The sequence below is a fragment of the Neopsephotus bourkii genome, unplaced genomic scaffold (genome assembly GCF_033783945.1).
Source record: "Neopsephotus bourkii isolate Nb327-2 ecotype Australia unplaced genomic scaffold, CSIRO-AGI_Nbou_v1 NB_107, whole genome shotgun sequence".
Classification (NCBI taxonomy): domain Eukaryota; kingdom Metazoa; phylum Chordata; class Aves; order Psittaciformes; family Psittacidae; genus Neopsephotus; species Neopsephotus bourkii.
This window is the reverse complement of record NW_026900624.1, coordinates 11,163,226-11,186,700: the sequence shown is the minus strand read 5'-3', so window position 1 is coordinate 11,186,700 and position 23,475 is coordinate 11,163,226. Positions and strand designations below refer to the sequence as shown.

The 23,475-nt window shown below is 40.0% G+C and overlaps 2 long non-coding RNA genes across 3 annotated transcripts; one reads left to right on the top strand and one right to left on the bottom strand.

Annotated features, from left to right (window-relative positions):
* Window positions 1-289: 289 nt before the first annotated feature.
* LOC133214125 (uncharacterized) lies at window positions 290-23,399 on the bottom strand. Of its 2 annotated transcripts, none has more exons than XR_009726003.1 (3): window positions 23,210-23,399; window positions 16,560-16,779; window positions 290-466 (listed from the first exon to the last, which is right to left on the bottom strand). It is a non-coding gene; the product is annotated as an uncharacterized LOC133214125 (long non-coding RNA). The 2 variants fall into 2 exon arrangements; XR_009726002.1 differs by lacking the exon at window positions 290-466 and adding an exon at window positions 15,394-15,844.
* LOC133214131 (uncharacterized) lies at window positions 3,694-15,334 on the top strand. The gene is made up of 3 exons (XR_009726009.1): window positions 3,694-4,283; window positions 14,611-14,736; window positions 15,249-15,334. It is a non-coding gene; the product is annotated as an uncharacterized LOC133214131 (long non-coding RNA).
* Window positions 23,400-23,475: the final 76 nt, after the last annotated feature.

Below are 23,475 nucleotides of genomic sequence, written 5' to 3'. Positions count from 1 at the left end.
ATGACCTCAGTTGTTTCAGTTTCAAAATGAAAATAAGATAAAGCTTTTCACTCAGCAGGTTTCTGTTCCTTGCTCTAGTAGGTGATTAATATAAATATCAATAAATAATCATCTGCTTTTATTTTGTTCTTGTAGCTGCAGTAACAAATCAGTTTTCGGTATTATTCAAAGAGTACTTCACAGATGCAGACCTATTTATCAGCAAAGGCTGGGAGCATTCCAATTGCACATTTTGGTTCGTGTTTATTTCCAGTAATAATATTAACTACACTACTTACTAAATTAAATTGCACAAAATTGGAACTAACCTTCTAAAATATGCAATTCCCATATGTAGCCACTGGATGGACTTGCAGAGCCAGTGAATATTTGTTGATTGCAGACAAGAGGCACAAATAGGTGAATGACTGGGAAGAACTTTCCTTTGTGGGCAGTAGGAGAAGTTTTTTGTAGGAAATGCCTGATCCTAAAAAGCATGGTACAAGAAGGGATTTTAGTCTCTCCTCTTCAATTAATCCTTATTTTTCAACATATTAGTTAAGGAAAAATTAGGCTGTGGAAACGAAACAAGCAGAGTGATAAGAAAATCAGTTTGTAGGAGAACATACAGTTCAGTTCCAAATGTGATTATTTGACGTTTTAGGGTAAAAGCACTAAAAATTGTACTGTGAGAAGAAGCTGGAGTGCTTTGATAGCTCAGTTTGCAAACAGAAGCAGATCACAGTTATTTAAAGTTCTGCTTCATTTTTAAAACATGCTACTTTAAAATGCTCATATTCTTTAAGAATAAATTAGGAAAGTATTTGCTTAAGCTATCTTACCTTCTTCTGGAAATAGGAACTATATGAAAGTTTGAATAACCCTGCATAGTAAGTGTAAACCAACCCTGTCTTAAGTAAGAGTATGATCATCCATAAGCATAAAAATTTTATTTCCTTTTATATTACATCTGGCTGTTGCAATTACCTCTGAGTATTTTGCATGTATTATTTTTAACTACAGTGCAATCTATCTAATGCACTCTTTTAGACCAATTACCATTTCAGTGTATATACAGCAGTGATAGAATATGTATGTGATTCAATATCCTGTGTTCTGTTGTGTAGCTAAGAGAAGTAGTACATATCAGTTGTAGCAGGAAAAGTCAGTAAATTCACCTCAAAGAAAGTCCAAGTAGATAGAGCTGCTTTGAGGAGAACCAAGTGAAGCTGGGAAATGAAAGTATACATGTATGAGCCTAGGAGAAAGGAGAGCTGTTGATAAATCAGCCTATCCCTGCTGCTCTAAATCTGTGGACATTGACAGTGAGTAGAATGGCCCCTTCACTCCCTCTGCAGATACACCCAGTTACAGGATCTAAAAGTGGTTTTACCATTTTATCTGCCTGTGCCAAACAGTTTTAAATGGATCCAAACCTTACTATGATTGAGGCTACCCTGCATGCCTGCATTTCTTTTGTCATTGTGAAGGTCATATGCAAAGTCTGTGTAGTAAGTGAAATCCTCTGACTCTGTTTAATTGCATGCAGTAGCCTTACTGGGTGCCTATTGTAGCCAGGATGAATGAGATGCAGTTAAAAACATGTGTGAGCAGGGAAGAAAGGCTGGGTCAGGTTCAGCGCTACTGTTTGTTGCTTTCAGTTCTCTTCTAGAACAAAACATGAAAGGTGATTATAGACATTTCTCAGCGAATGACCTCTTCCCCATCCTAATTCACTTCTTAACCATGCACAGGATAAATGCTCTGGATAAAATGACACCTGCTGAAAAATCACTCTGGAGCTCATCAGCATTTTGTTGCTTTCTACCATATAAATTCCTGTTATTTTTTAGAAATGCGTGCAAAGCCTAATATAGGGCCCAAAACAAACTGACTTAGCAACCACATTTAAAGTTATGCACGCATTTTAACACCATTCTAACTCAGGAGCTGATATCCATGAATTCATTGTTTGTGATGATCACATAAGGCCATGGAATAGGATGGAATGACACCTCTTATAATTACAATGATCATGGTGCCCATCAGCGGGCATTAAATGTGTGCAGTGTGCTTCTAGCATGCCAGGGCTCCATGCCATATGCTGTCCTGCCCTCAGATGGGGGAATACCATCTGGCATAGGAGCCCTACAGTTGCCATTGTAGGCTCCTCTCTCTCCCTCCCCACTCCCCACTGACAATTACAGAACCAGTGATCTTGCAGGAATGAAGTAAGGCTACAAGAATATTGAATGACTGAGTCAGTGACTAGGAATGGGGATAGCAGCTCTAGAGATTGCCTGATAAATATAATTGCCTAAAAGCAAAATTGTGACAAATCAGGTTCTCCTGTACCTCTCACTAGGCAATGAGTTCCCCTCCCTGTTCTCCCCACTACATACAGTGTCATGTCACAGGTGTGTGCCTCCCTGCTAAAATCCTCCCGGAAAACATCATACCTCAGCCAAGAATGCTTCCCCCTGAGAAGCCCCTAAGCACAACGTGCTATTCTTGGCTTGTTCTGACCTCCTTTAATTTCCTGACCTTGTTCTGGAACGAGGTGTTGGTCCAGTTTTAATCATGCCAGACCAACCAAACAGCAGTCTTCTCATTCCATTGCTGATTTAGAAAGCCTTTGCTAAGCTGCTGCATTGGGAATCTTCCACCGTACGGAGATTAGGTCACAGACTTCCTTCCAGGGTAGGTGGCACCATGAGCTGCCAGCTCCAAGCTGGGACAGTAAACTGGGTGGGGCAGCATCCTAATATTACAGAGAACAGTGCAGACAGAGCCTACGGAATTACTAGCACCACTAATCTAACCACCTACATAAGTAAATCAAGTGAATCATCTACCTTACTGGTCTATCAAGCCTCAGACACATATGATACTGGATATATAATGGTAGATTGGCTCACATGAATTCGTTTTTTTGAGTGCTTCTAAATTACATGTTACAATTCAAGCTACTTAAAGACACACGCTCAGTTTGGGAGTGGTCTTCCTCAAGACCTCCTTCAGAAAATCTAAGTAATTTATTATTCTAGGTGAACCACTGAATACAAACCTTTTTATTCCTACAAATAGAATATTTGTCTATAAAGTTCTAAACCCAAGGATTTGTGGGATAATCTCTGTATTCTACTACCATGTCAAACTTTTCAATCTACCCTACTTAGGAAATATGAAGTCTATACCTGTAATGTTTTAATTAAAGCTGTGTCAAGCGATTAGTTGCTAGATCCACAAATGGCAAAGCTGATGCAAAGCTCTGAACCTTTTCACTCACGGATTGTTTGGTAAATAGATGTATTTGCATTGGATGCACAACTAAAATCATTCAAATTAGCAACCAGTCTGGTCCTGTTCCTGTACACCTGAAAGTGCAATAGCAAATCTGCCCTATTACAGCCAAATGACAAATATCAGAAAAAATGTTGCCAAGACTGCCTACTTTGCCTGTGCTGAGGCTTGTGGATTCCCACCTGCCCTGTGCAATCCCGCTGTGTATGTTATATTGCAGCACAGCCTGAGCACAGGTTGGAACACTGTAAGTGTGGGTGTCATATGACATTCCATATGAATTCCCCTTTGACACACAAAACTTTTAGTAGCATATTCTTAAAACGTAGAAAATTGGCTTTGATTTCTTCTAGGGCATTTGTGTGTGCCATTCTGAAGAAGTAATGAGATTACAGTGCTCACATTGCTCAACCCTGACGTCTGAAATGTCTAAACCTCGTGCCAAATTATTTTCTGCATATCCAAAATGCGTGCATGCTGATAGGTATTTCTTATCTCCTGACTTTGCAGTGTGGGTTTCAGATTAGCTTTTTAAAGGCATAAAGACTATCACTATATGTTTCCATGTGTTCTCTAACATATTTCTACTCAATTCTGAGTTTAATTTCTGATACCACGCACACAGCCTTTGCTCCTTGGAAGCAAATATCCATTAAGTATGAAGGAAGAAGGAATTTGAAAGGAAAAATAATATTTGCAATTCCTGAACAAGAGATGAAACAATTGATAAACCTGTCCTTGAGAATACCTGCTTTACTTTGTGTATAATCAAATTCCAAAGCCAGAAGTTGGCAACACCAGACTTCTCTACCCAGTAGCAAATGTGTATCCAGAGCTGACCAATTAAGTTCATAGGCATGCTCAATGAAGGAAGTCCTGATTCAGTGGTAACCCTACCCTTATTTTGCTAGTCTTTAGTGCTTTAAGACTCCTTGTACTACATCCCAGTGCCTGACTTTGATCCTCACTGCTTTATAATGAGGTATGTTTTTTCGGAATTGGTTCTTTATTTAAACTTATGAAAATGAGATACAAGATGTGTGAGCGTGTTACACAGCGTACTTTTCACTCAGAAATTTAAGTCTCACATTGCTTGCTAATGTGCAGCTTGCATGCCACAAATCCAACCCTAATGAGGGAATAGGTTCCTTCAAAAGGAGTGGGTATACTAAAGCAGGGTATTAATTTCATGCACCGATATGCATGGGTATGTACCAAGAGGCATACTAATTCCATCTACCAGCATGCCTTTTCCCTATCCACAATTCAGAGCCTCTGGATGAGCTCACAGCTAATGGTGACTGAAAATCAGAGGAATAATCTTTATACATCCCCTTGAGACAAAAATTGATTGAAATGGATGCTACAATTACATAGGAAGCTCTATATTTATGTGAGTGTTAATTAAAGAGGAATACAGTGGTCTAGCATAAACTACAAAACTCAAGAATACTAACAGAACAGAGAAGTACACTGTGATCTTTTTCACAATAAGATGTTCTTGCATTAAGAAGTTCAGTGATTTCTAAATATAGCAATATTCTGCAGCAGCACTACTCAGATAAACTGGAGTGGCAATGCTATTTCAGTTAAAAATAGAAAAATGCTTCTCCCAGCAATACCTAAAGACTGGCTGTGGTTTCACAAGGAGTTAAGGCAATATAAGCTTGCACAGTCAAGGAAAGCAGCTGTCCTGGTCTCTCCTCCATATCTGTAAGTTTCTGCTCTCTTGTAAGTGCACTATGCTGTAAAACACCACAATGCCAGCATATAGCCACTCAGTTCTCTGAACAGAGCTACCTTACGTGTGGCCAGCTCAGAGAACACTCAAACTCAGTAACAATTTGTACAGAGCTCTTAGGTAGCATTTAGCTTAGATATTAACGAGGTGTGAGTGAGTCTGGAATCCAGAGATCCATTTTCATTTAAGCTCCTGACACAGTGGATGCCTGCATGCCTCAAATGAAATCCAGACAAACTAGTGAGCTGATGAAGAAGTCGCCTGAAACCGCTGTCTTAGGGAAGCACTTGCCTACAGTGGCTCAAAAGGGAAATCCCAGTGCAGAGCTGCAGGTGCTCTGTTCCATCTACTTGTGTGTCATCATGCAGAATTTCCAGGGGGAGGTCAGGACAGATCTGCTGTGACCTCACAGGGGAGAACACCACAGTGGCAATACTCGCATTTACAAAATGATATTAGTCCTTGGAAATTTTGCCTAATTCTTTCCTTGGCCAAAGGCAGTTAAACGCAAATGTCACTGAGGTGTGTTCTGTTCATCAGGGTAATGCTCTGCTCTTGGAATGGTCAGGCACTTGCAGTACTTGAAGTTTCCCTTCTTGAAGAGAAAAGTGAGTGTCAGGATCATTGGGCAAGACAGGGAACATGACACTAATCCTTTAATGTAAAAATAAATGAACACATTTTAATAGTGAGATGACCAGTTGTAGGTATGGGAAACAGCTCTGCATCTGAATGCAGGGGAGAGTTTTGTGAACTGCTAGCTAGTGTCAATTAAAAACAATACAAAAAACCCAACACAAACCACAGCTTTGTCTTATAAAACTTGAAGAGCCTGGTCTTTTTACATGCATCCACATGGAAGCTGTGTGTGTCACACGTGGGTTTATTTTATCAAGCCTGCATTTTCTACTGCAAGGTAGTACTCATACCTACCTCCATCTACATGAAGTTATGTGAATAATGATGAACAATGACAGATATTTCTAAACTGTAGCTTATCTGACTGTATTTTCACTGTCTCAGCCAGAATGCCTCCAGGGCAAACTCCAGAGCTGCACACTGTAGCACCACCTATCAGACTTCTTGAAAAGATACAGATGTATCACCCTTCCCATTTTTTGATGGCTCTTTCCTGAATTATACAGGAGTGATGAGGCTACAGAGCAATTTCTGATTCTTTCCCCCTCTTTTGGGCTGCAATGATTGCCTTTCATTTTTACGATGCTTCTAATTGCTAGTACCAAGGAGCACAAAATACATATTGATGTTACAAAGACTGTAAACAAGGAGACTACTTGAAATCCTGTATCATGGGCCTTCTGAAATCTTTCCACATACATCATATCCAGAACATTCATCCTCAGCCTTAACACCAGTTAAAGCAACCTGAAGACTATTTCAGATTGGACTGTCCTGCTAAACCAGTATCACTGCTGCTCTTTACTTAAGAGTCTTTTTATGAGTTGCCAGTCAGGTCACACAAATTCTCAGTTCAAAGAGCAGGACAATCAGCTACCATGACCTCACATTTCCACAGAAGCTCTCACATCAACACAGAACACCTCACTTACATGAATTCCCAAGTGCAAATCAATCGAGCGGATAAAGAAGAAAACAGGTAGTTAGCCACAAACTTTGCTGATCACCAAATTTGTATTGAAAAGACAATCATAAACTGCCTGTTCTAGTTAAAGACTGCATTCAGTAATAAAGCTTTGTTTCCTTTTGTTTTGGAGAATGAAGATCAGTTGCAATATGTTATTTCTAATCTACTTTCACAACACAGAGTAAGCAAATATTTGAACAGGGAGACAAGGCTTTATCAGCTGCTCTTTGAAGCAGTCTATGAAGAAGGAATTGCAGCTGCCATCGTGAGGTAACACCTGTATTCCTGGCTGTAAAATGTCTGAAATTCAATCAGATTTGAACTTTGCAGGGTGTTTGCATACATGGGTCAGTTCACAGCTCTCTGCTCTCTGGACAAACCAAGACAGCATGGCTTGTTCCTCCCCTTTGAAGTTAGAAGGGATACTTTCTTTCTGAACAAGCACAGCTTTTCTCCTATCTTCTTACCAAAATTAGCAGTCAAAAAAATGGACAGTTTGGGACTCTGCATTTGATAACTGATTACAGCCATAAATAGCTACCAGGCCTGATGCAGTTCTGCTGTATTTAATGACTTAATTTGTGTATTTCAGAGTACTCCATCTTAAATATACACTTACAGCCAACCCATCAGGATCAGAAGAATAAACCAGACAGCAAACATCCCAAATTTAGCAGCTATAATTAAAGCACAAGTCAGGACACTGCAAATTGTTTGCCATATCGGAGAGACATTTTACAGGTCTGAGAAAGAAACAGACTGCTTAGAGTGGCCAGGTGGCTGGGAAGCACTATAGCACCCTAAGAACAACTGAGAGGATTTTAATGATACTGCAGCATCTTAGAACACAAAGGATGTGTCATCTAAAATAATTTGCTCTAGCTGGCTATGAGGAAGTGAATGGGGTGTTTTCTTCTGAATCTGCTGCTCTTGCAAGAGCCTCTTTCTGATTGTTCGTAGGCAAGAACGGTTTGTAAATGTTCTTGCCCTGAACAACCTTTTTGTGAAAAATGTACAGTGGCTTTTCTAAAATCAAGAGCAGAGGACAAAGGGTGGGTACCACAGTGAAAGTATTTAATTTACAAACTCTAGTTGGGCTTCATTTTGCAAGTGTAATTATCAAAATGTGCTAGGAGCCTACTAGAGGAAACAGCTTTTTTTAGTATTAGATCAAATTCTCTCCCTTAATTCTTTTACTGAAAAGAAGAGGGATTTTTCTCTTCTTTTTGTGTGTGCAGCCTTTAATTAGTTTGTTCAGACACAAACAGTATAAGACAGAGTCTGTCACGATTACCCACATTTAGTAGCTAATTACTCCTTGAATAGTCTTAAGGCTACCAGCAATTTCAGTGCAGTTGGCAGCCTGGGGCCCCTAGGAGCTGTTCCAGCAGCCAAGAATAGCTGGAATAGAGAAACGGGCCAGCCACGACCCTTTCTCCTCAGCCACAACCTAACAGACCTACTATGCCAAAGGCAAGAGCAACACAGAAGTGAAAATATTCCTAAGTGGCTAAATGTGCTCTCTTTATAGCCTTTTTAAACTAATGGAATAACATAAAGGGACTATGGGGAAATGGAAAATAGGACCTTTCAAGTGCCAGAATATTGGCAGGACTACTAAGGATTTTTCAGTTTTGTGATGTTGCATTAAAACAGTACAAACCACTTATACTATGGGATGGGATTCTGACACAAGACTTTTATTCTAGTGTGATTTTATTCACTGATGGCTCATATTGCAGTAGTTTACATCACTGCAATAAGACTGTCAAGTGGGTATAAAATGCTGAATTGATTTAGTGACATTTTATATGTACTTTATGCAGGTAGAAATTACTTCACAAGGGACATGGCAGGGGCTGTGATTTCAGTAAAATGATTCCTGCTGTATGCTTGTGTGACATCAGTGGCAGACTAAAATTAACATAAAAATTTAAAGGAGAATGTCAGTTTTAAATGCACTGGTAATTCAGTTCCTATTCCACAAGCCCAAAGAGAGTTGCTTTGTAAATTCAGCAATACTGGGTTACCAAAGAGCAAGGGCAACACCCTCACTTTAGCTCATTACCTCTGCTTTTCCTAGTCCCTTCAATTTAGATCATTGTTCCCACCAAAAAACCTCAAACATTATCAGTTATCTATCAGATTATCAAAGGGAACTGACTCTTCCTGCATTGCATGACTATCTGATGTGGTACAAGAGAAGAAGTGCTGGCACTTGATGCACACAAGTCTAGGGGAAGAGTAGAGTCAGCTCTTTCTGCTTGGCTGCCCGTTGTTACTCTGGATTAAGTGCATAGTAAAAGTACACCTCATTCAATGCCACTCTGTAAACTCTTTTCTACTGAACTGTGGAGATCATGCAAATTGACAGAGATGTTGCAAGATTATTAGTCCTCAAGCCAGTAGGTATCCAAAGTGCAGAGTTGGCAACTAGGTTCTTTTAATTTAACCTTAGTTTATCACTGCTGGTGAGCAAAACTTGTATGAGTGTACTCATTGCTGGGGTTGAGTACAGAACAGGCACTGGACACTGAGCAACAGCAGTAGCTCAGCTCAGCTGTCAGCAACACCACAAAGCTGTAAGTCTGAAGACACATTTCCTGTGGCAGCAATACTGACTTAAGATACTTCCAACTATTTTTCCTTCCTTTCCTGTTCTCTAGACAGCCATATGACTTTGGTCAACGTGTCTGCAAGCCCACACTGTGAATCAAGCCCAGGGAATTAAACAGGTATTAAAGATATGCAAAAAAAAAAAAAACAAAAACCAAACCATTGTTAGGTAGTTTAACCTGAGCTAGTCTCACAATTCAGTTCCCAAACATACACATAAACAGCTGTGTTGGCAAAACTGAAAGGGCATCAGGAACAAGCAGCTGTCAGTCGAGGCGGGTCCTGGGAACGCCTTAAAACAGGCTGCTGCTGGGAAAAGCATGCATGGAACAATACCTTTACTGTGTTGTCTTGGCACTGTGTACCTGCATGTGCATTGGCCAGTTCCAGGGCTACAGTCTATAACTTTATGTACTGCAGTAAGTTGAGGCACCAGTAATCCTTTCCCAGTGTCTGTGAGGGAATCTGCCTGCCGTTCTGGGAGCAGACCAGGGACTGGATAAACAGCAGTGCTCTTAGTATCCGATTGCAGATCCCCAGCCTTCAGGAAAACTAAAGTAAAACATAACAGACTTGGGAACCACTAAAATACACATGCAGACCTTGACCCATCTGACTAACTATAGCAAAAGATACTCTCCAGTTCAGCTCCTCAGTGGATGTCATGGTAAGAAGATGTCCAAGGCACTGTACAAAATCCTCTCTGGCTGTAAGAACCAGAAGCTTCCCAGACTAACTCCTTGGTCTCCTGATTTGTGATTTCCTGTCCTTTGTGCTCCCCTAACATCAGAGTCCAAGACTGGAAGAAGGGAGAAGAGCAGCAGATTCTAACAATGCAAAATTACTTCCTAAAATGATCCTGGTCATGAATCATATAGTAGGATAGACAAACTGTAGGACAGATAGAATAGCAATTGTGGGAAAAAAAATTATAACAAAGGGGATTTAGTGACTCTCTATCCTTGAAGATATTCAGAACTCAGCAGGACAAGGCCCTGATCAACCTGCTTTCAAATGGCCCTGCTCCAAACCAAGGTTGGACCAAGTGACCTCCAAGATACCTCCAAAATAAATTATTCTGTGACCAAGGAGCACCATGTGCATGACTGATGAGGCTCTAAGCACAAAAGGCATCGTGGTTGAAACTGGGTGATGCTCAGGATTATTCCCAATTAAAGCAAACCCTCAGCATATTTTTTTACCACTTACCTATTTCCCCAAGCTCTTCTCTCTTTCTGGACCTTCTCCTTTCTTAAAGTATTTCATAAGGTCACCCAAAAAATTTCATGTTTTGTTTTGGGGAATTTATTTTTGTATCATCTGTGGGCAAATCCTAAATCAGGTGTGCCACTATCATTGCTGTGCAATGAGACTTAATCATACTGGGAGTTAACAACATACCAATTATAATAATTGCATATCATTATAAATTGTGTTGTGTAAAAGATTTCTATGCATTTTGCCTTACTAACACAGTTTAAGGGTTTGGGGTTTTTCTAGATTTGTATCTAAAAAAGGTTAATTAGGTTTTCACTGCTTCAAAAATGCACCTTACGGTTTTATAGACTTTGCTGCATAATGATGAATTATTTCTTGTATGATCAAAACGTTCTTACTCATACATGCTTTGATGACAGGGCACGTTCTTAGGAGACTGATATGACTGGCATGGGAGCACAAAGAACAGTGGCTAGTGCGCTACAGAAACTACCAGGAAATGAGCTGGCTCTTGCAGGTCACATTTTAAGTGTGTGTTAGAAATAGGCAGTTGCATAGAGGGCTGAAGAGGGAACTTTGAATGAAAGAGGGAAAAAAGTTTGTGGCTTCCTGGAATACTACTGTGAAAGCAACTGCCTTTTTGGAGCATGTAAGGATGACAGTAACTTAAACAGAGGTAAGCAGCATTCACAAAAGTTAATCCACATCACAAAACCTATCCACATGACATGTTAGGAATACCAAATTGCAGGAATGAAAATAAACACCACGTGCACCCAACATCATATTTACACCAATATTCTGCAATGTTAAGAGCAATGCTCCTTACAAACTTTCCTACAGTGCAGCTTACAAGCCAGAGCATTTCTTTGACAGACCAGCCACTAATAGGGATTCTAGGAGGAAGGTAAGAGGCAAGGAGGGAAGGAGAAGGAACACAGGACTACATCCACATCTGAGGGATCAAGTTTCTATGCATTAAAGACCCTTTGCAGATATGGCTATAGAAGCATTGCAGTTAGAACAGCACTGCTAGTACAGATCATATCACAACGGTAATGAGCCAAAGCCTGTGTCTAGAGTAAATTCTGACTGCTTTGTATGAATTGAATAGTGGTATGCTGCCAAGAGTCTAGGTTATTCCTCCACAGGAAACTTTTATTAAAAATACCAATCTCTCAGTACAATCTGGCCCCCTTCTGAGAACAAACATAAGCTTTCAAGAGGTGGTAGTGGAAGAAGAAAGAGTAGAAGAATGCTAAAGATGTTTCAGCTGTGCTGAGAATGATTTGGGAATGTTCACCAAAATGTATCAAGAGAAATGGAATGGCTCTTCAGCTTCTAAAGAAGAACTTCATTGTCCTACAGTGCTAGCTTAGTAGCATCACAGCTCTACAAACTCTTAACTAAGATCTGCACTATAGGATTTCTTGTTGAATGTGGGGTGTGCAATTTTTAACGTTAGATGGGTATGCTATTTATTGATTATTCCAATTTTTAGGGGTCTTGTACCTGTAAAAGTTTTATTAGCATAACTCTGTTAGGAGAACATTTATATTAACATTGTTATACCGTCACAGTGGTATAGAGATGTAGTCATACCAGAAAAAAAAGCTGACTTACAGGCCCCAGTACATGCTGTACTTTTCAAAAGTATTTCTGTATTCATATGATTCCATCTGCTTCAGGATAACTTTTTTTTTCAGGATAACTTTTTCTATTTTAACTTATTCCCTGGAATGGAGGTACAGGCATGCTCTTGCCTTGAGTTTGTCAGGAATAATCCTTCTTTCAGTTTATCCCACACCACCATACCCTTTTATCAGGTCTCCTCTAAGCTCCTGGTTCCATTTAATTTCATACACCATGTAGTTTGGAGGAAAAGATAAAAACAGTCAGTGGCAGTGCCAGTTTTCATAATCCCTACTTTTCTTGAATTAAATCACAGGCTAGCCCACTATGCACCCAAAACAATCATGCTAGTGTAGTAAAGACTGCAGTGCAGGTGTACAAGCAAGGAGCCAGGCTTGCCTGGACAATGTTAAGCAGTTCTGTCACTGAATGTTGAATTGCAGACAGTTACAATCCCTGGGCAAAGACAGACAACACTGCAGTGACAAAAGTAAATTTATAAATTCGAATGGAGCTTAAATGACAATTAACAAAACTCCAATAAAATCTTAAATAACCTCAGCCCATTTTATATCCAAGTTACTTAAACCTGTATATGCCTGCTGATGGATTCAGCCCTTTGACTTATGAGATTTCAAAAGATCTGGTTCACACTGTAATGTTCTTGTTCGTTGCCTTCACCTCCAGTAACTAGTGTCATGATCATTCCTCTTCACAATGAAATGCCAAGGATCTATAATGTGACACAGCAGCTGCATATTAAAAAGAAGCAACATGTCAGGAAGCACAAAATCAAATCCTTTTTCTTTCATAATATGGGCCCAAACATAACCCCATACTTTCCAGAATTATGTCTCCCCTCTCAGTATTTACATTTACAGATGAGTACACTTGAGATTTCTATAAAAATCATATTCTGAAACATTTTTGTATTTGCCTAAGGTGTAAAATATAATTTGACTTTGCAACTCTCCCCTTCTTTCCCTCTGAGGAAAAAACTGTCAGTTTATTTACAGCTAATCAGATACAGGCATGCTCTGACTTGAAAGAGACTTGTCTAAGGACTATGCAGAGTTTACAGCATATTGGGGTGGTAGGCTATTACTCTGTGAGATTGTAAATAGCTGGAAGAAATCATTTAATCCCAGGAGAGTTTCTATCAGATGAGATATTTTCTGTTTGTAGGCGTGACTTTATGCTGGATCAGGCATAATTTATACTCTTCAACTGACAGAAAGCCGGCATAATATCTGAATGAACACTGTAACATATGCTCTGGCTGATTTGATAAAAATACAGTCATGTGCTCATGCCAATGCAGAGCAAATTTTTCCTGCCAGGAATTCCAGCATGCACAGATTTTATATCAGTTAATGCGGGATCACAGCCTTATATTGCTTCATTTTTTTCTGCATATTAATTGATTTTTATTACTTTATTATAGGCACAAATAAAGAGTACAGGTTTGTTGAAATCTCCCTGACCAATACTTGCGTGCAGTGAGTCTACAGCAATACAGCGGTTCTCCAAACAGGAATAAACATAATCCCCAGACAGTATGTCTCTTTTGTAACACTGGCATGCATGATTTTGTACCTTCATGGTCTAAGCAGAAATTACCTTACTCACTGCAAAAGAGGCTGCAATAATCCTCCATAAAAATGACGTTGGACTGGCAGTATGTCTGCACCACTGGAAATCCACTCATGTGCACTGTTGGTATTTTTGTGTTATTTTGCACCTCTTTGCAGCCACTAACAGCCCTGGAATAGAGAAAATGGGCTACTCTGATTTTCAAGAGGTGATAGCCCTGCCCAAGCTTTCTGTTGTGTCGGAACTCTCACCTTGCTTTGCCTGCACAGCTGAAACCCTATTCAGCACAAATTACTGGAAGTATACGGTTGCTGTCACCACTGAAGGAAAAGTTTCCTTTCTAAGTCTACTTCTGCAAGACTGCGTTGAACATAGGTTTTAACAGGAAAGTTCCCAAATCCTTACCTGGGTTAAAGACAACCTTCCTCTCTTTCTGACTTTCTCCAGGCTGTTTCTGTCTAAAGCCCCTCCATCTTCCAACTCCAACAATTTGATTTTTAAACTGTAATATTGTCCTGCTTCTTTGGAACATGAATTTCGTATTCAGTGTTCACCTAGTTCTCATCATTATTTAAAATGAAAAGGAGAAGATGGGGTGGAAAGAGATAAAATATGGATACCTACATATTAAGCCTGCTTTTCCAGTGTCTTCTTTCATTTAGTCATACGCACACTGGCTAGGTGAGTGCAAAACTCAGGTCAAGAGCTCCTATTTTGTTTTGTTCGCATTATACTCTTACTTTTGAAAGGGTTTAAAAATGAAGGATTTGCAAGGTGGTCTAGTCTATCACATCTGTTGCTAAGGTTGTTGGCAAAACAGTCGCCAGGAAATGTATTATGGCAAGTGTGTATTTAACAGGATGGCAAGCTTGAAAAGACTTCAGTCCCTTCCCACTCAACCTCCCTCTCTTTGGTGATGCAGGCAGATTTGGCCAGCATGATCCTGCCTGTATGATACAATAGCAGACGTGACTGAGCAGCTCTGTCATCCCAGTGTAGCTGCACCTGGTCTGACTGATGTACTGATGACTGTAGCTGCACCTGTGATGTGAGTGATGTTGTTATCATCTACCATATGTTTGGTGGGTTTAGATCTGTCTCTTCCAAGGTGAGGGATGTAAAACACATGCACTGGAGTGTTTTGCTTACACAGCATTTTGGTTTTTTAGGTGTCTTCTCTTTTTCTGGCAATAGAGAATAAAGGTTTGCATCTTTATAAATATAATGAATAAAAGATGAATTGGAATGAGAAAACTAGTTACTATTACCCTTCAGGAAAATGCTTCCTGTAAAATATAAAAGACCTGGTTCATCTTTTGTGGGGTATTTCAGTAACAGTAACACCTGCCTGCTTAACAGGTTCAAACCTGCTTTTTTATGTGAATTAAAATTTTTTATGTGAATTAGAAACTCCAACTATTTTCAGAATGATGTGTATGGTCAAGAAAACATGACTCTAACACAAAAAATTACGTTCTTCTTCTTTCCAGTTGTCCTTCAAGTAATTAAATACTTAATGTATTTATTATATGCAAAATAATTACACTCCTCTCATTGCAGGATCTTGATTGCTCCCAAAAGGATATGACTGTCTCTTCATATGTAAGGCTTGCCTTCATAGCCTAGCATAGGGAGTACTCCCCCCACAAAAAGTTGGGCCTACAGTTTGTCTTACCAAAAGTTTTCATGCCTGCATTAACCAGAAGAAATATAACTCTAATTCTGAATGTCTTGAGGAATTTGGTCATGCCTACATCAGAAACACTGCAACAAAAACAGTGGCAGGCACTGACAAGATACTAGACAAACTGGAACTTTATTAGGAACCAGTGGCATTGCTTGTGTTGGCTTACAAGTTGTTAGCATACTTTGGAAAACCTCTATTACTTGTTATTATTTTAGAAGCAAGTCCCAGAAAACATGAGGCCTACCCAGAAAAAACAGCTATGTTCTTAGCCACTGCTGAAGTAGAGCATGCATTTGGAAGGCAAGACAACATTTCTTTTCATACCACAGTTTAAGCAATTTTGTAGCATGCTCCATTATACACCTTTACTTGACAAACCAAAAATGAGGATTCCAGCAAGGTCTGGATCCTGTAAATTTTTGCTGTAAGTTGTTTTGAGCTGACTTGCACTTCTGGAAAGCATCCATACCTTTCACAAGAAATCAGAAAGGCTAAAATTAGGAAGACTGTGCGTATTCAGATGAGGCCATTATAGGGTGCAATTTACTGCTAATATGTAAGGTGGGGGGTTTGGCTACAAAAATGCTCCAGAACATGCCATGCACATATGTCATGAGGCTTTACAGAGCCTATGGTACTTCTACTTTAACAAGCTTTATGTTAGGTGACTATAAATCTGTAGAGTTGTATAGCGACAGATTAATTGCATGGATTGCAAAGGATAAGTGTTGATTTTTTTTTTAACTACATGTCAAATTAAACATAAACCTTGGTATGTACTTTTCTGTGAGCATGTGATGCTGTTCTATCTGATCTTACAGTCTGGGTGCATCGCTCATCTTTCAAACCCTCTAGCATAACGGCCATTTCTTTACGACTAAGTGGACAACCAGGGTCTAAATAAACAAACAACTTTATTAATACATATAAAAGGGAATGTTTAAGAACAATGCTATCAAACCTTCTGTCACCTAACAAAAAGATGGTTTTTAACTACCTAGTACATTTTGGTATACCAAGTGCAAACTAAAGCTAAAGTGAAATCTGTGAAAATAAAGCCTATAAATGCATTGTCATAATTTTTATGGGCTATACTTACATGCTATTGCTCAGGGACCTTGTCATTAGACTTTATAGAACGTCCCTCTGAACATAAACTTTAGAGGCTGGAAACTATTCATTACCTTCTAACAAGCACCTTCTTTCCTCATTTTTTTCTCATGCCATTAAGTTGCCAGAGTTTCTTAACTCTTGTTCGTGTTCTACCTCCATCAGTTCTTAGAATTTGGTGTTTCTCCTTTGCCTCTCCAAAGCAATGTCACCGGGAATGAGACACACTGCTTTGCTATCTGTAGCAATGGCTTTGCTCAGCCTCCTCATCTGGCCCCTCCATACTCAGTGTACCTGCAGAATTAGAGAAAGAGAATTCATTAATCAAAGTCAAAAGAAAAATGTTGCCCAGTTGCTTTGTGATAAAGGCCCTAGTTTACAAATGGCTCTGCTGTCTTTCTGTGTCTTTCTAAGCAGTGAGAAGGGTTTGTGTTCCAGTAGTGGAATTTCTTAAGCCAATGAAAAGAAGATTTTGTAGACCCTGACAACAATACCACACATCAGTGAATGTGAGCATTAACAACACAAGTGGCCCAACAAAATTCACCCCATTAACTAAACAAATCGACCAAAATTCTGGCTGCGTAAGTCTGTGAGTATTTATTCAAAAGTGGCAAGGGCTACTGGTGAGTTGCTGACAGAATTGCTGCTACCTGGTAAGTATAATCTAACTATTCTTCAGCTTTCTCAAAAATACAGAAAGGGTAAAAACTGAAAAACATGGACTTTGCCACAGAGGACTTCAGCAATTTGCTCCTCATTGTGAATGTTTGCCAAAGAACAGGAGCTGCGTGTGTGCATGATTTTCACACAACCCCATCCAAACAATGAAAAAATAAGGGTTACGAGAACAGACTGACTTTTGGTAGCTTTGAACCCTGACACATTTTGCCCAATGAAGAGGCCTATTATCAGCAGCCTAAGTTATGACTTAACTCTATCTTGTTTTCCTCCTATCTATGAATGATGTAATTCTACAGATTCTGACCACACACTAAAGAAAAGGTGTCTATTTGTATGAATGGTCATGTATGCCTATTGAAAATCATTAGGTCACTACTATTACATATTTACATTTGGTTATGTATTTACCATTTCACCCCCTCAATAATGATGTGAACTTTGGGATGGAAGACAGGCAATAAACTTCTGCATAAGCTGCTGAAATGGCTTTTGTCCTTAACAGAAGATAATTTTTCTAGGAAAACCAACACTGTAACAGATATGGCTAAAGAAAAGTGTGTATTAGCTTGAAACACTTGCTCCTACACTTTGATCCAGCAGGGGCACCTGTGAATTCACTGCTACAGTCTCCTAGGATAGCCTAGTGTCCATTTCTGACATGAACCCCAGACTGGGGTGTGCAGTCTATTTCCCACCACTACTTATCAAACACAGGTCTGCTGCTATAGTCACCTACTACGAATCACTGGCTTGTCAAAACTGGGGTTCATTAGCTGTCTCTCTGAACAACAGCCTAGAATAGTCCATTAAAAGAAATGTGATGTAACACTGAACAGAATATAAGATGACTTAATGGAACTGAGGTGGAAAGGCAGGTAAGCAAGACGAAGAGATACAAGAATGTGGAACAAGAGGATGCCAGTAGTGGCCTACGTCTGTTGTGATCCTTAACTCAAAGCTATCAGTGTTGTGTATCAACACTAACACCTACAGCGAGAACAGCAACTGAGGTCAACCTGTGGACAACCTAGCAGATTATGGTTGTGGTGAACATGAAGGAAAATTACCATAGGAATTTTTAACGTAAGGGATATAAAGCTTCAGGACAAAACATACATGTAAATGCAGAGGGATCTTATAAAGATAATCCTAAAACAGAGTTAGAATGCAAAGAAAGAAAGAAAAAAAAGTATAAACTAAAATTGGGCTAAATCAGTTTTAAAACTAAATTAAAAGCGTCTCTGTTAGTAGCGTTTCCTATGAGGGAAAAAACACAAAACAACCCATCTCTTTTTAAAGCCAAGACAGGGTTACTAGTATTATTAAATTTGTGAAATTAAAGCCTCTGGAAAAACTCTCATTGACTTCATGGGATTTAACCATATCACTTCAAAGATAAACATAATCTGGTTAATTCAGTGTTTGGTTTGCAGTGTTGTAGTAAAATACACACAATTCTGCCCAGTATGCAAAAGGTCAAACCTGCACAGTCAAGAACTGACTTGGAAGAATGGAAATACTAAATTATTTGCAGTTGCGTTAAGGAGTTCAAATTCTCTTCTGACTTCAATTCTGCATTTTACAGACACTATTTCATTACCTATAGAGCCATACACTACCACTGCTAAGAGAAGAATCCCCATACCTGAGTTCATGCAATATACCAGCAAATAGTCTACTCCCAAATCCTTTAGACAGGCTTTATCCCCAGTCTCCTTGCTACACTCTTATGTCTGTGTAACTTGCTGGTTTTGTCTTGTGTTCCCTTACAGAGACTTACTAATGAATATTCTTCTGCAGCACCTACATAGTGTCCACAGGTTTTGAAGATATACCCCACAAGATGATGTTACACAATCTAACGATAGGCCTGAGCATTTAGTATTTGTTCTAGAAGCATCTACAGTCAAATATGAAAACAGAGTCACTCAGCACAGAAGCGTGCCCTATTTATACTGAAAATCCACCTTCTTCCTTACATCTGTCTCTGTCCAAAGGTCTGCCGGGGTACTTGCTTTGCTGCTTCACTACAGACCAGTTACTGCAGTCCTGAAGTTACTGTTTGAGAGCACAACTGAACACATACAGTTGCAAAGATCTCAAGTAAGTTGTTTTGTCAAAAACTTGCCTTGGCAAATGCATTGGCATACATTACTTTGAAAATGTATCTCAAGTATACATGTCAGTGATTTCCTTGACCAGATTTGGAATAATATATGCCAGAGCCACTGGCTCATATATCTTGAGACCAAGAGGTGAGAGCCAGAGGAAACTGTGCTTCCCGTCTTGGAAGGAAAGCTGCTCTCACCTCCTACACCAAGGTAAGCTCCAGTTGCAGCAAAACTAGCAAAGTATCCCCAGTTACACAACTGGTCAGCACTTGACTGGTGCCTACAGGTTTCTGCTGGTCCCAGTCTGGACTATAGGGACCTTTCTGTGAAGCACACCATTACACAGAGCAGCTTTATAATGGACAAAAAAAATGACACAGTTTTGTTAGAGATTATTTATTTCTGTCATACTATGACCAGGCACTTCAGATATCATGTCATTTACAAAGACTAAAAAATATCAGTATGCTTTTTACCAATGAAGAACTGAGTCCCACAACAGCAACTGTGAAGACTGTTAACTCTGTCTCAGCCCAAACCAACACAATGGCTTGATATGAACTTTGCTACCTGGCTACTCATATCAGGTAGCAAAATAAAAAAACTACTCAAAATACTTTCAAAATTCTGAAAGAAATTTCTAAGTAGCTTGTATGTGTTCAGCATTCCCTCATTAAAAGACCATATGACATGATATCAAAAGATTTTTAGGTAAGTCTGAATGTAGCACTTCAAATAAATACAAAATAAAGTTAAGGAATGTAAGCAGATACTATTTTGAAATAAGATATGAAGCATTGCATTGACCTCCACAGTAAGCACTTCCAAGCTGTGTCAGCTTAAAACAAAATCATCAGTGCATCCCATACATTAAGCTGGGTTTAAAAATATCCAAAATCAATGCAGCTGATTGATTGTTCCATTATTCCGAATTTACTGAGACATCCCTACACAGCTCACCTCCTAATCTGTCTTGACCGTTGCCTGTCTTTGTGTCATAAGAGATGTTTCTCAAGCTTCAAAATCAATAGAAAATAAACTTCAGCCATGAGAGTGGTTTGTGCCAGAGTTCAATTTCTGTTTGTAACTTTGTGCTCTCATGCTTTTCGCTGAGTTCAGTCTTCTTTCCAGAGTCTGCAATAAGTAATGTTTCAGAAGAAAAAGTGAAGAACATAACTCTGAGTTGAAGCATTCACCTCCTAAATCGAAAAATCATCCTAGCTGCTCCTCTCTAAATGAAAAAGATGGTGGAGAATTATTTTGTACGTGGGGCAAAGTAGGTGGCAGCTAATCTGTCTGTGAAATCCTTGGGAAAAAGATGAAAAAGTCAGTCACAGTATGTCTGAAACTTTATAACAAAGAAGGCTCTATCCTGAAGAAGAAAATGTATACTGATGTAGAAAAATACTGAACACCTAGTATCAGTGAGCAAATAACTTTGAAAGACACTACTGGGTTTTTCCTTGTTGCTAGAATAAAACACAGCAGATACAGCAGAGAGACTGCTGTGGAAGTTAATGACCACAAACTAGAGGATAAACAAGGATCAATAGATGAGATTGCATATGACTATAGCAATAAGTCATTAATTTTCCGGCTATTCTTCAAACTGCTTTAGGTAAAAAATCCTATAAAATTAAATAATTACTCAAGAACAACAAAAGCTATAACATGTAATTAGAAACTTGATAATATTCTTTCATATATGTTTTTTCAAGTCTCACTAAGCTCTTTACAGCAAACTGGTATGCAAGTAGTATTACTTTCTTTGCTCTTCAAATCAAATCCATACAAATGAACTAGCTGCAATTTCAGACTGAAAAATTCTGAGGTTTTTCCCCAGGTAACCCAGAATGTCTGTTTTTCCTTTCACACCTCTAGTCATATTTAACAATACCTGGGCTCCCCAGTCGTGGACCAGGATCTATGCCAACTGGCTGTCAAATAGATCAGGGTAGATTTGTTCACACCAAAAGAACCACCAAGAAGCACACATAAAGAGTGGAAGCAACACAGTAATGCGGTACCCCTTACCAGTCATGGGGAGGTGGGGGGTGGGGGGTGCTATAGAACATAACCTTTATACTTTGTAGGGACAAACTTTTTGTCTTGGCAAACCGAAGACGGCCCATTTCTCCATTCTATAACCTATGCATTTTCAGTGGTTTCTACTTGCCAGGTTTACAAATGTTCTAATCCAAGTATACTTGGTATATTTAGTATGTGCATACTATTCCTAATGTATGGAGTACTGCGTGCAGTTCTGGTGTCCTCAGCATAAGGACATGCAGCTGTTGGAGCAAGTCCAGAGGAGGCCATGAGGATGACTGAGGGGCTGAAGCATCTCCTGTATGAAGACAGGCTGAGAAAGTTGGGGCTGTTCAGCCTGGAGAAGAGAAGGCTGCGTGGAGACCTCACAGCAGCCTTCCAGTATCTGAAGGGGGCCTATAGGGATGCTGGGGAGGGACTCTTCATTAGGGACTGTAGTGATAGGACAAGGGGTGATGGCTTTCAACTTCAACAGTGGAAGTTCAGTTTAGATATAAGGAAGTTCTTTACTGTGACAGCAGTGAGGCACTGGCACAGGTTGCCCAAAGAAGTGGTAAATGCTCAATCCCTGGCAGTGTTCAAGGCAGGGTAGGGCAGAGCCTTGGGTGACATGATCTGGTGTGAGGCATGTAGATGATCTTAAGGTCCTTTCCAATCCAAACCATTCTATGATTGGGAGACCATGTGCTTTCAAAGAAATGTCTATAGTTACTTTGCCAGTTTATATGAATTTAGAGATAAGATCTTGGCAGGAAGACGGGTAAGAATACTTGACATCTCTTACTATCTCTTTTTGTTTTCTGAAGCCGTCTTTAAAATAAAAGGAAGTTAAGGGAATGCTGTGGAAAGTCTAAATTAAACTCCTAAGGGAAGGAAATGAGGAGGTAAGAGTGCAACTCTACTACTTCTGCACCACAGCTGTGCACAGACAACCCAAACAGATGATGATTCTGTGATAAAAACTCTCCTTAACCACAATCAAGCTGTGACTTGTTGAGATAAAAGGACTTCCTTAATAGTGTTTACTTATATTATATAGAGGCTGCCTGGTTAAGAGGAATAGTAGTAGTATTTTAATTGCAGGTCTTTAACTAGCAAGAACTTCATCCTGTTTCCTCACAGAGGTAGTCATTACTGAACTGGCTCAGAGGGTAGAAGATTAAACAGCTGATGATGACACAGTGTTGTAAACACAGAGCTTTATGTAAATGTTAAGTATCATTAATGTTATTTTCCCCTGGGTTGACTCCCTTGCACTTCCTATCAGCCTTTGTGAAAACATTTTGAGTTTTCCAACTTTAGCATCCGAGCTGCGTATTTGTGAATTACTCTTAAGCCTGATGTTTCTAGGTGGGGATGCTTCAGCACCATGCTGCTGTATGGAGTAAACCCATTTCTCAAGTCCAAAGTATTCCTTGTATGGCATTCCAACTGCGGGAAGAGTGGCTGAGCTCCAGTTATGTTCCGTAGATCCAGTCACACATTTGTGGAGCAGCTCATCAGTACCACCTTATGGGACAACCAGCTATGCTTGGGAACACGTTCACAACATGAGGCGCAGATGTGCTAAATTCTGCCCAGTTCTTTCTCTTCTCTGCGGGTAAGCATCACCCTACTGAGATCATCTACTCTTGCCTTGAAAATAAAAGCTTTAGGTCTTTCTCCTCAAGCTTGATGCCAGGCATGGGCTATACTTAACAAGATACACTGAAGCCACCTATGTGCTGCCACTGCTCCATTTCACAGCACAAGGAGCTGTGATTTTTCTAGCGGATCAGCCTCCTGTTATCAACCACCCCACTTTCTGACGGCAAGGAACGGCAGGGTGTCTCCTTAAGACACCTCCGAAGACTTCCCTCCGAGCCTGCCCGCCGCGTCACCTCAGTGACAAGCGGACAGCAGCACCACCACCTCCGCTCCTCACTCCCCGCAGACGTGTCGCTTGCTCAGCAACCTTCGACAGGGCGCCGAGCAACGTGGCCGCACCACGGTGGCCAGCAGCCGCCGGCCTTCGACCCTGCCCTTCCGCGGCGGTGGGTGGGAAGCATCCGGCGCATGGACGGCCCTCAAACCCCCTCAAGCGCTCCCTGAGGGGAAGCGGGACTGTGGCTGAGACCGAGACCGCCCCCGTCTTCACCTCACGCTG